Source organism: Sciurus carolinensis, chromosome 7 (assembly GCF_902686445.1).
Source record: "Sciurus carolinensis chromosome 7, mSciCar1.2, whole genome shotgun sequence".
NCBI lineage: Eukaryota > Metazoa > Chordata > Mammalia > Rodentia > Sciuridae > Sciurus > Sciurus carolinensis.
In genome coordinates, this window is record NC_062219.1 from 125,423,855 (window position 1) to 125,436,469 (window position 12,615).

General features: G+C 47.0%; 1 long non-coding RNA gene and 1 other non-coding gene across 2 annotated transcripts; both read right to left on the reverse strand.

The window, feature by feature from the left end:
- Positions 1–1,660: 1,660 nt before the first annotated feature.
- On the reverse strand, positions 1,661–3,015 carry LOC124988669 (uncharacterized). The gene is made up of 2 exons (XR_007109467.1): positions 2,881–3,015; positions 1,661–2,423 (listed from the first exon to the last, which is right to left on the reverse strand). It is a non-coding gene; the product is annotated as an uncharacterized LOC124988669 (long non-coding RNA).
- LOC124989831 (small nucleolar RNA SNORA24) lies at positions 2,640–2,770 on the reverse strand. Its single transcript, XR_007109649.1, has one exon. It is a non-coding gene; the product is annotated as a small nucleolar RNA SNORA24 (small nucleolar RNA).
- Positions 3,016–12,615: the final 9,600 nt, after the last annotated feature.

Sequence of the window (12,615 nt, forward strand, 5' to 3'; positions counted from 1 at the left end):
TTTTTTTTTTTTGGTACCAGGGATTGATCCCAGGGATGCTTAACCACTGAGCCATATCCCTAGTCCTTTATTTTTTTTTGACAGAATCTTGCAAAGTTGCTGAGGCTGGCGTTGAACTTGGCATCCTCCTGCCTTAGCCTGTGGGATTACAGGCATGTGCACCACACCCAGGGAGTCTTAACTCTTGTACCCATTTCTTAACATTCTCCAGATTATTTTCAAGAGATGTTTTTACATTCACCTGAAGTTCTTATAAGTCCACATGATGTGTGGAATCACATTAAAGTGCCCACATTTGATCTTAAAGGTACCCTTCACTAGAGTGGCATTTTCTATTTATGCTCCAAATCTTTTACAAAAGGCTGCTACCTCTGAAGCTTGAGGAAATCAAGGCCAAAAGGGTGAAGGAATCCCATCATAAACTTAACAAGGTACAATAAGCCACAAGGACATCTGCCTGTGACAATATACTGCCCAAGGAAGTGGTGTGATATTTTGAACTATACCGGTTAAAAACCAAGCAACAGAGAAAACTATGTTCTAGCTATATATAGACTACTAGCAAATTATGGATTTCAGGTATCATGAAAAATGCCAGTTGTTGAATATACGACTTATTTATTGGACATGTTAACAGTCACTCCAATAACATTTAACAACCACATCAGATCTGTTACTTAGTAAATTGGTTTTCAGCATTAGGCTCTAAGTTTTCTGGACTGTGTTGGAAGAGTGCCACCCACTGGAACTTTTGCAACAATTGGTTTATACCTGTGGGTTTCCCAAGATTCCGATCCAGGGCAACTTATTAAAAATACTAATAGGCCTTTCCCACCTATCATTAAAAAAAAAAAAAAAACACACTTTAATTGCACAATTAATGACTATATAACAGCTGATATTAAAGGCCAATAAGATTTTAGAGATACTCATTTTTTAAAAGTTGTCAATCGACCTTTTATTTACATGTGGTACTGAGAATCTAACCCACCGCCTCATACACCCTAGTGCTTTGCCACTGAGCTACAACCACAGTCCCAAAGGTCCTAATTTTCAAATGGGAAAACAGGCTGAAGTCTAGGTGAGATAGTTGGTGAAATGTTTTAATTCCAAGTTAAAAAGAAAAAAAAAAATCTAAGGCTGTCTCTTTTATCTCAGGTTTTTCCCCAGTTTTCCTGGAGGGTGACACAGCTGGGTAACATCCTTACAGGACATTCTTGTTAACACCAATCTTTGCCCAAACATAAACCCTTAAGATACCCAAGTGATACTTCCTAACTCCATGTAGTTTAGAATAGTCCTCTTAAATGGCTGTTATGAAAGGACTATTTCCCTTCTGCACCAAATCACATCTCCCCTTTTGTGAAAACTGATGTAAGGTTGTAACGTGTGCCAGAACAGCATTAACAACTTTCTAAAAGGCCATCATTTTTAAACCCAATCTCTGCACAGTAAACAGAGGCATTCTCATCTTTTCACTGTTACTCAATTCAGTTGAATAGCACCGAGTAGCCATGCGAACCACTTTATTTAATTATGCAAAGGAAGCATCTAAAATACCAGTTTAAATATTTCAGGCCTATATTGAAAACAGTGCCCTGATAGTTATCGTTGTACCCAGAGTGAAAACTGCAAGAAAATGATCTCTGAGCCACTCACGTAAAAACCAAAAGAAGCCTTTATTACAGGTGGCCAGTGATGATCATCCAAGCACCTAAAAGTGGTGTAAAAAAAAGGGGGGATTGCCCTGGGGTCGATAACCTACAGCATATATAGGAAAAATGACGTATAAGCAGCGTGATATCGCCGCTGGGGTTAGTAGCCAATGCAAGCAAGCCTAGTTTTACAGAAGCAGACGAAAGTCGTTATCAGTGAAAGCATCCGTCAGGGGTCTGCGGGCAATTTCCAACTTCCTTCATCTAAGGGGCATGGCACGGACTCCAGGAGCTGCTCGGGGGTCTCTGGGCCATTTCCAACTCCCTTCATCTAAGGGGCATGGCATGGACTCCAGGAGCTGCTCGGGAGTCTCTGGGCCATTTCCAACTCCCTTCATCTAAGGGGCATGGCATGGACTCCAGGAACTGCTCGGGGGTCTCTGGGCCATTTCCAACTCCCTTCATCTAAGGGGCATGGCATGGACTTCAGGAGCTGCTCGGGGGTCTCTGGGCCATTTCCAACTCCCTTCATCTAAAGGGCATGGCATGGACTTCAGGAGCTACTCGGGGGTCTCTGGGCCATTTCCAACTCTCTTCATCTAAAGGGCATGGCACGGACTCCAGGAGCTGCCTTTCTGGCTGCGGCGGAGCAGTGTTAACAGTCACCAGCGCGTAACTCAAAGCGCCCGTTCCCCGACTAAAATCGAGGTCGGCGATCCACTGCGATGCTGTGGGCCGTCACCCACCGCCACTGGGGCTTCTTGACGTCTGTAGGGAAGGAAGACCGGCATCAGAACAGTCAACAGCATTCGGGTGCCCCCACTCCACCGGCCGCCGCGACGGGGCCTTCGGACTAACTCCGAAGTCCCATCGGAGCACAGCACCTGGTCAGGGTTCTTCCGCTCAGCGGCGGGGAGGCGCTCCCTGCAGACCTGAACCATGTCCCGGGGAAGCCCAGCCACGCCACCCCAGGTCTCCAGTGAGGAATGTCACTTGTGCAAGTCAGAATCTGATACCAATTAAATGGTGACAGCTTTGCCAATAAACAAGCATATACTCTTCCATGGCTAGGAAGGGAGACTGCCACGGCCGGCAGGTCCCAAAGACACATGGAGGTTCGGGGCAGCACCCGGCCCAGCCCCGGCCCGGGCCCGGCCCCGGCCCCGGCCTCCGCCCCGCGACTCTCCCGCTCGCCGCCGGAGAAGCGAGTCCCCCGCACTCCCACCTCTCCACGTTCTGGTCAATTACCAGCGGGGCAACCAGGCTGAGAAGAGCACACCCGCCGCACCGAGCCGACGCGAAAGGCCAAAGCCCGCCGCGCACGCGCTCTTATGGAGCCGGACCCACCGGAAGTGCTGCGGGAAGGGCGGACCGCCGGCTTCAGGCGCCTGAGCGTGCAGAGAGCAGGATTATCGCGAGACTGTGAAAACCTCTCGCGGCTTGTGGTCAGAGCGGGCCGAGGACCAGTCCAAGCTTATGCGCATGCGCGAGACAACGATAGCCTCGCGATATCGGGAAATCCCGTGGCTGAGGAGATGGGGCTCCGGAAGAGGGTGTGGCGTTTGCCGAAGGGCGTTGGTTTAGGAGTCGCTCTCGCAATCTGGGATGTCTTACGTCAGGCAGGCATGTTTGCGCCGTCCTGCTCGTGTCCTTTCCGCCCCTTGCCTTCGCTGGAGTCCAGGGTCTGCCCCTCTGATCCCCGCCCTGTCCCGGGGGCGCTGCCCAGAGCTGGCAGCGCAGCCGGGCAGCGTGACCGCCACCCCACACTTGCGACCAGGTGACAGGCACGAGCTTACCGAAGGGACAGTGAAAGGCCACACTGAAGGGGGCGCTCGGGAGGGACTGGCCTCTGCTGCGCTGCAGTTTTGTTGGGGAGCCCCCCAGGTCCACCTCGGACTAGTGACCGACCCCAGCGACATTAGGCTGTGGAGTCCAGGCTGCCGAGACGGCTCGAGGTCACCTTGCCCCTGCCGCCCTGTTCCGCCTGGCTTCTCGACCTTGAATGCTTAGGGAGCTCTTGATTGAGGAATCGTCCTTACTGCTTCCGAGCTTCGGGATCCCGTCCCCTGGGTGGTTTGGGCTCCCCTCGTTGTCGTCATCCAGACCTGCATCTCTCCAGGGAGCAGGACGTGGCCTGAGGGATGCGAGGTGACCTGCCGACCTCGGCCGGCAGGGCTGCAGGTAGAAAGCAAGCGCGTTGGGGCGGTCAGCACAGTGAGCCCGTTTACAGATTGGTTCTCCTAACCCTGGTCCCGTCAGAAGGAGGAGTGCGAGGTGCCAGGGTCCATCCACCTGCCGTCCGTCCTCTGGTTCCCGTGATGCCACCCACTGAGGTTGGCAGTGCAGGCAGGAGGCTGCCCCCCGCGACCCGTGCTGCACGAGGGCGAGGGATGTCGGCAGGGTTAGCCCGGGAAGGTCACCCGCCGGGACAGCTGCGGTCCTGGGTGCAAGCTTACCAGACTGCGCTGTATTCCCTCTTATTTTTCCCGCAGAAAGCACAAGAGGGTCCAGGTGAAGCTGCTACTTTGCCTGGACCATCTGAGGCAGCGCATTTCAGCACCTGCTGGCAAGGAAGAGGATTCACGAACTGGGAGAGTGCCCTGGCGATCCTCAGAAACTTCATGAGGTCACTCTTACCTTGTGGGGAAAGAATTTAAACAGCGAGAACTACTATTACGGTGAGGGTCAGAATGGACAAACAGCTGAATTTTAACTTGAACGAACTCCAAGTTTCACTGCATTTTACCTTTACTTTCTCTCACTTCATCCTCACTCCCTTCATCCCACTAATGAACTGAAAGAACTCTTCAATAACAAGGCTTCACCACTGCATCACTATAAAGTGCAGTTTGCAAGTTTTGCCATATTTCATCTAATAATAGTCTCTAACTAGGGCTTCCGTATCAAAATACCACAGAATGAGTGATTTAAAGGACAGAAACTTAGGAAGCTATAGTCTTGGATGCTGGGAGCCAAAGACGGGGTTCCACCCTTCTCCTGAGGCTTCTCCCCAGGGGACATAGATGTAGGCTTCTCTCCTGTCTTCACATGGTTTTCCTTTTGTATCTGTCTGACTGAGTCAGCTTTTCTTAAGAGGACACTGGTCATATGTGATGAGGGCCCACTCTAATGATGTCATTAAACCTTAATTACCTTTTAGGACCCTATCTTCAAACGCAGTTACATTCAGAGGTAGTAGGAGGTTAGGATTTCAGAATCGGAATTTCGGAGATCCTGATTTAGCCATAACACTATACAGTTGTGCTAAGCCATAAAATCTTGACTGAAGATTTTAAGTGAATGCTTCCCTTGGCTCAGGGGGCTAGGATGCAGTGAATAAGAGTGTGCATGCATGTGCACATGTCCAGACTTTTAACGAGTTGTGTTTTGTCTGAAATTGAACTTTAAAAAATCTACCCTTTTCTACCCCCATATTTTGTGTCTGCTAATTTCTCCATCTTCTCTGTCTTCTTATCTATTATCACCTGTCCAAATTCTGTTCAACTTTGAGTGCTTTGCCCAAAGATTACTTTTCTTTGAAAATTTTCATTATTCCAACTGAATTTATTTTTTACTCATTTGGTATACAGTAGCAATTGCATTTTCTTGAGTGTTTACCATGAACTCATTGTGGTGAAGGGCTGTGCCCAGCTTGTATAGGAAGTATCTAGCAGAGTGCTCTATATTGGGGTCTTTAGCCCCCTTGTTCTTCTCGACCAGCGACAAGGGAAGGGAGCACTCCCCAACAAGGCCAGACCGGGAAGGGTAGGGCCAACTGACTGCCCGCACCCAGCCCTCTGGGCAGAGGACAATCAGATGCATCAGGGAGACCAGTCACAGCAGGAACTTGTTTATTAGGAAGTCACACAGCTTTTATGTATGGTGGTCAGCAAGGCACGGGGCGGGGTGGGGGGGTGTCTCGCAGGCGAGAGTCCCATAGGACTATATGGCAAGCATGAGCTGATCATGTCCGCGGAACTGTTGTTAACCAATCCCTGACGGTGGTCCGATTTATCGTCACTAACTTTTGAAACCGCCTTTGAGGCCTTGATCTTGCTCACTCGCCACGGAGTAAGGAGTAAGCCTGAGTTAGTGAATGTGTCATTAGTCCCAACAGTCCTTCATTGAATGAGCATTGAGTTGCATTATCCAATGTCTTGAGGTGCTTACTTAGTGCATATATATGTGTGTGTGTGTGTGTATATATATAATAAATATAAATATATAATATATATATACACGAAATTGAAAAAAATTTACTTTTCATTTTGAAAAGTAAATCATTTTAACCCAGAAGGTGGAATTTAATCCCCCCTCCCCTGTAACACCACCTCCAGTGTGGTCTGTGCTTTGTAACTTTCAAAGAGTATAGTAAGAAAAAAGGGAGAAAGCATAGCTTTACAGTGGAGGAAAAGGACACATGCCACCTGGTCCAGGTGATAGTGCTGACTAACATCAGGGGTAAGTCGTGGTGACGGTATGTTTTCTGATATGATATGACAAGAACACTTCACCTCTGTCTGTCATTCTTCCTCAGAGTCCATATTCTTGCCTAAACCATGAGAAAAAATCAGGGTCATTGATGGACATTTTACAAATTACCTAATCATCATTCAACACATACACACACAAAACAAACAAACGAACAAAACACCAAGAAAAGTAGGAAGTTGCCACACCAAAGGAAATGATACATCGCAACTAAATGTATTATCTTGGCTGAGATCCTCAAAGAGAAATGATGTTAATGGTAAAATCTGAATAAAGTGTGGAATTCAGTTAAAAGTAATGTGCCAGTGTTGATTTCATGGTTTTGACAGATAGAACAGTAGAACAAATTGAATGAGGGTGTTAGAGTAGGCTGACAGGAGCAGGAGGGCCTGGGAGGGAGTGAAAGGCAGATTGAAAGGTGTGCATGGCTGCTGGGCAGAACCCAGGGGGAGAGATCATCTTTGAGGCCCTCATCCTGCTCTGCTGGAACTCATACCACCTTGACCCCAATGGATTTTTCAAACTGGACCATTTCAAACTGGACCACTGAATTTTTCAAACTGATCTATATCCCTCAGTCCCTACAATGGACCTTATAAATGCTTACATGAAACTTGCCACTTTGATGGGATAGCTGTCACTTAATTTGCAAAAGGTAATTCATAGACAAGGGCTTTCCAAGACCATAAAGGAAGTCTGTCAGTCATGCCACCTTGCTCAAATAATCCACTAAATAGCAGACTTCTTCCCCTTGTTCCACTGTACAAAGCTGAGGAACTTACCCAGGGGAAGGCTGGCAAGTAGACAGTTCCTACTCACCCTCTTGCAAAGGATATCAATTCCCACTGGTTTTGTGGATCCCTTCACAGAATGGAGCATGTTCTGGAGGTCAGGACCCTCTTTCAGGAAGTCATTCTTTTTTTTTTTGGTATATTGAAAAGTCTTTCCATCTGATGGACCGGGGAGGGACTCGAACCGTGGTCCTTGCGGATGCTAGGTGAGTGCTCTCCAAGAGGAGCCACCTCTTCATCTTCCCCAGGAAGTCATTCTTAGGTTTGTGTTACTCAGGTCCCTCCAAAGTGATAGTGGACCCTCTTTCATAGATCACTCAACAAGTGACCAGGTCCTGGGAATTAAGTAACTATCTTCCTTCTTCCTGGGTAAATGTTAAGAATCTTTCATGTCTTGGGTGGGACTCTGCCCTGTGGCTCTTCAGTATTGTTCCCAAGGCCCATTTTCAACTCTGTCCCTTTCAAATGCCATGTGGCAGATCTTTACTATTCTCTGACCTACTGACCTTGAAGCCATCAGTATAATACAATATACTACTTCCCTAAATCAATTCTAATAGTTCAACCAGGACTGTGGACACCAGGAAAATGGAAGGGATCAGTCATGGGCCCCTGCCTAATGCCCACCTGGGAGTTAAGTTCCAGATCTCCAGGATGTTTACTCCTTGCAAGGGCCCTTTGTTGTCTTTTCTATCTCTGCAGCAGTAAAGGTGCCTGGTGTTGCTAGCTAGATCCATTACTCTTGAGTCAAGTCCTGCCGCACTGAGGACAGCTTGCCCAGAGGAGATGTGGATCCACAGAGGGGAGATGTGAACCAATAGAGGACCTAAAATATATTTTCAAGAGAAGGTCCATGGATAAGTAGTTCCCAACCTAGTTATCTCCTCTCTCGTGACCTATTAATTTTGATTTTTTTCTCAGATGAGTAATATCTGGACACCAGGACAAAATTTTACCATAATAACAGTGGCCCCATTCAGGAATCCTACTTCTCTTAGACTTTTTAACAATTGTGGTTTTACATCTTGTCTATCCTCCCCAAACCTGAACTGTCCCTTTGTAGATCTGTTTTGTCTCTCTGCAGGTATTTTCTGAAGCAGGGATAACTACTTCAGTCCCCACCCTACCTACCAACTGTGGAGGAGCACTTAAAAGTCTTAAGTAAACTTAATTCCTTTGTGGTCTTATTGGGATTGTTGGATATGGGCCTACTGATGTTCCAGCCTTTCCTACATTCTGGAGGATGCTTCTGACTCACATGGCATATAAAATTATACACCTAGATGACAAGAACCCGCCATCGGTCTCAAAAATGGTATAAATGCGGAACTTCTGACAGATGTTCAACCACCCATGAAAATGTCTGCAGAACAGTCCTCCCAGGTGCAGCTCCGGCACCACTTCCCTTCTGCCTCAGTCTTAGCCCCAGGGGCAGTCGACGGGCACCAGGAGCACTTCTCCATGAACCACACCCAAACCCTCAAGTCACTACAGAATTAGGCCATGGTTCTGCCAGATTATGGGGTCAGTGGAACCTGAATGGTAGAACCCCCAAAGGTCACATTCCAAGGAACAGAGTTGTACTACCTAAGTACTACGATCTTCCCACTCTGCCCCCAGAAGCCTGTTCACTAAAAGCTCACAGATTCTGGGCCCAACTTCTAAACTCAAAAGTAGAAAATTTATAAAGTCTTTCCTATGATGGGGATAGGATGAAATTCTTGTCATCAACTCATTTGGGTTCATACCGCATTTCAGTTTCCCACCCACTCATCCTGCATCATCCCCTCCTGAAATTGGCCCTGTTCTCTATGTTCTTGGGGGTCAAGGGGTGAAACCCTTCATGCCCTCTTTCTTTGCATGCCTCCCATTGGAAAATCCAACCCGTTTTCTCTTGATACCTCTACCTGTTTGTTTATGCATCCACTGGATGGGCGTTTGCACCTTTATACACATTCTTCCCTCATTAGAACGGTCAACCTCAAGCATCCTCCCCATTTTTACTACACCTCTGTCATGAGTAAGCTGTCATTAACATGACCAAACATGTCTTTCCACAATGTCAGAGTTTACTGAATGATAGTGAATTCACAGGCTACGCACTTTCAGCAGTGGCAGTTCGTTGAATACTTGTGGGTCACCTGATGGTCATAAGCCAGGCGAGCACAAGTCCTTTTATTCCATTCTGAACTTAATTTCTAACACCTGTAGTACTCCAGGCACACATGCTTAACACAGTGACACATAGCGAGGTCACAGAAAGACTAAGAAAGGGTGTGAGTGGCCACAGGGTTACAGGAAGCTGAGCCAAGAGCAGAGACAGAGAGTGAGAGGCCGTGGGGAAGGAGGGATGCAGAGTCAAAGAATCACTGTAGGTGGTCAGATAAGGGTTTTAAAGAACCAGTTCCTCTGAGCTGTCGAAGCAGAGGGTCCAGACAGACTGACTGCAGTGTCTGCCCCAGATGTCAGCTTGTAGCCAGCCCATGTGTGGTCATCACAGGTAGGAGAACTATGCTTTGCTGAATTTCAAGACAGGAGATTGGCAGCTAGTCACACATGCAGTTTTCCTGGGCAAGGCCTGTGATGCATGACCAGGTGACAAGGTCAAGGTACTCTGTTCAGTGTTGGGCTGGGGCTCCTCCTCTATGGTTCTGTAGTGTAGGGTTCTCATCTTGTGGGGCAGATAAGCCCCCATGTTTGGTATTTCTGGTAGGATTTGTCATGTCCAGGTGCTCCTGATTGAGTTTGATAAGTTGACACATGTAAGTTATTTATCAATTTGTGCCTCGTGGTGGTGCTGGGCAGATGGCGGTTGTTGACCCATGTATATAAGGTGTGGAATCATCCTACCTTGGCACTTGTACTCAAGAAGTACTAGCTCAGGTTTCAGCCTGATAACTGCTGCTCTGTATATCAAAGAGCAATACAGAGCAGAGCACAGCCTGCTCTCCCATCCGCTGTCCCAAGTCCCAGCCCTTGGAGCTCCCCAGACGTCTCTGTGCTTAGTGGCATTTATAACAAGATCATTCCTAGCTACTTTCCCAACACAAGTAGGGAGCAGAAATGCTCAGGGTCTCTGGAAGGCCAGAATTTGTCGCCACCCACGGCAACAATTGCACAGGTATTTATCGGAGGTGGACTGGAAATAAACTACTTTTCCTATATTCACTAATTTATAGAGGAAGAGAGACTTTGAGGGAAAGATAGTCTTTGCTTATAGAGACAGTTTTATCAGGAAGAGAGACTTTGCTTAGAGGAAGTTTTAGAGAAAGAGAGGCTTCTACGCTTGTCGAGATCTATTTCTTCTTAAACTCTGCTGCTGCTTCTTGAAGTTGTGTCCTGCATCCTGTGAACTAAAGGGTGCAACCTAGAGGTGTGTTCTCAGTTCTCCACTCTACGATCTGTCTTCTGCCGCTGCCTACTGCTTCTTACTGCTAGCTGCTGCTTCTCTCTGCTAGCTGCTTCTTCTAGCTGCTTCTGCTTACTGCTGCTTCTGCTTACTGCTGCTTCTCCTTCTGCCTACTGCCCGCTTATATCCCCTCCAGGAGGCGGAGGGCGGGGCCACGCTAATTGAGATCAGGTGAAGAGCTAGCTGCCCTATCATGGCAAAGGTTAAAGCGAGCAGGCACGAGCAGGAGCACTCGGGAACACCTGTGCACACGTTGTGTGCATGGACTTAATTGAATACGGCCAATGACAAATCACCTGGGTATGCTTATGTTAATCAACTCCTCATGCCGATGTGATCAAAGCAACCTCTGGCTGGCCGCCAGGCGCCATCCCGGTGCAGCCCACATGGCACAGCCCCCAACAAGAATTCATAATTTTATCTTGGAATTTGTGTTTCCTAAGTGAAGCTTGACAAGACAGTTGGTACTTAAAGCCTCCTCTCACTGGGGGGCTTGTTTCCCATTCCCTTGCCACTTCCCTGGGACAGATTCTTGGCCTTCCTCTCCTCACTCTTGCCCTATGGCCATGACTGTTTTCTTCTTATAAGGTTTGGGAGTAGGGACAGGGGTCATTTAGTCTCTTCTTGCCAGGCACCATGTATCTGGGCCAGAGCAGAGGCCTTCCTTCCACAGCAAGGCTAGTAGCAGAAAAGAGATTGTGGCTGTGACCAAGGTGACTGAGGGGCCAGAGAAGGGAGTTTCAAGGAGCACCCTGCAGGGAGGTCAGGATCCCTTGGTGTCTGCTTGTCTACCAGTGTGGAAAGAGGGGTTGATTTCCCCACTTCTGCCTGGGTCCCAGGTTTTCTTTTTTTGCACTTGGCCTGAAAGTCATGCAGAGAGCACTGGTAAATCTCACGTGGAAGGGTTCAAACAGCCCTGGTCCAGGTTCAGCAGAGAGGGCTGGTCATCTAAAATGTGGAAGAGTTCAGCAGCCTGGTCCATGTTCAGTGCAGGGAGAGCACTGGTTGTGTGATGTGCAGAAGGATCCAAGCAGCCCTGTCCATGGTCAGAACAGAGAGCTGGTCATGTGATGTATGGAAGGATTCAGGCAGCACTGACCCATGTTCAGCACAGAGAACACTGGTCAACTGACAATGTGGAAGAATTGTCCATGTTCAGCAGAGGGAATGCCAGTCAATAACATGTTAAAGGATACAAACACTCCTGGCCCAGAAAGAGCACCTTTCATGCGGCCCATGGAAGGATTCAAGCAGTCATGGTCCATGTTCAGCACTGAGAGAGCTCAGTTCATGTGTGTTACGCCACCTGCAATTCCCCTCAGTGCTTGACAAGGATTCCGCTGAGTAATAAAGGTGTTTGCAAAGTCTCATCATATTGCAAATTCAGTTGCGGACTTTCCTTCCTTGCTTGCTTAATATGTGTAGGTTTACTATTAATATTTTATGTGTTTTCCCTGAAACAGGGGTCTTAACAGAACCAGGGTTAAAACATAAAAACCAGAATTCTAATGGAACAATGATTTCAGATTTAGTCATTTGTAATGAAACTTTGAGTAACCAAGAATGTTATGAGAAAATACAAAAATAGATTCTAGCTGCCGATCCCTGTTGACTACTCTCAGATGACCTGAAGTATGTAGGTGAATAACTCCAACCCCATCAGGAATGATTAACAGGAACAGAAGAAATAAAGAAAATAGAGTTTCTACAGCTAAAACACCTTATGACAATGCTTATTTAATTAATGGAAAACCATGACATCCTTACAGAGGGATGCCTCTAAGTTCCCCTCCTTTATCTCCCACGGGATATTTAGATGTAAAATCAGGACATGTTATAATCTGGTTTGAAAGCATACATACAAGAGTTCAAGATATTCCATTTCTTAAAGATTAGGATTTACTGAATGCTGTAAATATTATTGGCCACCTATCCCCCGGAGAAAAAGTTCCTCAATGTTAAGTTCACACAGTGGACGGTGATGTCATATTATTGTTAGCTTAAACTGTCTAGCACTTATTAACCACAGCAGTAGCCACACAACTGACATTTACTCAACCCTGCTGAACTTGCTTTAACCTTTATGATTAGTTAAACAATATTAATATGTCTTGTTGTTTAGTTATAGGTTATCACGAGTAAGCAATTACTAAAAATAATTAGAATACTTCATTGCCTGGTCTAGTAATGATTGTACAAGATATTTTTGTTATTTTTCCTTGTGATCTTTTTCTGTTCTGGAAAAACGTGTAACTGTCAACCTTTTAAT